Source organism: Hypanus sabinus, chromosome 17, assembly GCF_030144855.1.
Source record: "Hypanus sabinus isolate sHypSab1 chromosome 17, sHypSab1.hap1, whole genome shotgun sequence".
NCBI classification, from domain to species: domain Eukaryota; kingdom Metazoa; phylum Chordata; class Chondrichthyes; order Myliobatiformes; family Dasyatidae; genus Hypanus; species Hypanus sabinus.
The window spans coordinates 14,579,990-14,581,086 of record NC_082722.1 but is presented as its reverse complement, the minus strand read 5'-3'; positions in this window follow the sequence as shown (position 1 = coordinate 14,581,086).

Below are 1,097 nucleotides of genomic sequence, written 5' to 3'. Positions count from 1 at the left end.
CTGAGCAGGCGCACTGGACTGACTCCCACCAATGAGCGGAAGCGTTGTCGCCTCACCGGCAATTCCCACTTCACGATCCCAGGTTACGCCTCTGCTTCGGCAGCAAAATTAGTAATGCAGTCAGTTAATAATCCACATCGTGCTAATTTTAAATATTAACGCGAAAAATAATAGTCGATGGGAAAGAATGCTTTTCGTGTGGGAGGTAGTCACATTTCAAGACGTCAGGCCGAGCTAAGTGTTTCACGGATCATAAATTAGTTTCGGAAACGTGGTCGCTGTTGTAATGTCTCATAAACCACAGTCTGATAATGATAAGACAAATGTTTCAACTGAAGTTATTTAGGGTAACAACATTGAGGAGAATGTGGGGGAAATGGGTCTTTGGTGGTCGGGTTTGCTGAAGGGACTTTTTCCTTGCTGTAGGACATAGAACTTTACTGCACAGTCACCTCTCATCCTCCCGGTAAATCTTTTCTGCACCCTTTCTAAAGCTTCCAGAGCTGGACACAATGTTCCAAGTCCAAATGAAGTGTCTCCGCCTGAAATGTTGTCTGTTTACTCTTTTCCATAGTTGCCACCTGGCCTGCTAAGTTCCTCCAGCATTTTGCATGTGTAGCTTCGGATTTCCAGCATCTACAGATTTCCTCGTGTTCACAATGTTCCAGTGTTTTATAGAACTGCAAAATTGACTCGTGGCACTTGAACTCCAGCTCAACTAATACCATACTTAATAACAATCCTATCAACTTGTCCAGCATCTTTGAGGGATCTGAGGACATGGGCCCCAAGATCCCTTGTTTCTTCCACACTGCTAAGAATTCTACCTTTCACCCTGTTTTCTGGCTTCAAATTCAACTTTCCAAAATGAATCACGTAAATTTTTGGGGTTGTATTCCATCTGCCACTTCTCAGCCAGTTCAGAATCCCATCAGTTGTAACCCTCGACTATCCACAACACCACACCACCAATCTGTGTGTCATCTGCAAACTTATAACCCACACTTCCAGTTCCTTATCCAGGTCATTTATAAAAATCTCAAAGAGCAGGGGTCCCAGAACAGATCCCTGTGGAACACTACTGGTTATTGGCCTCC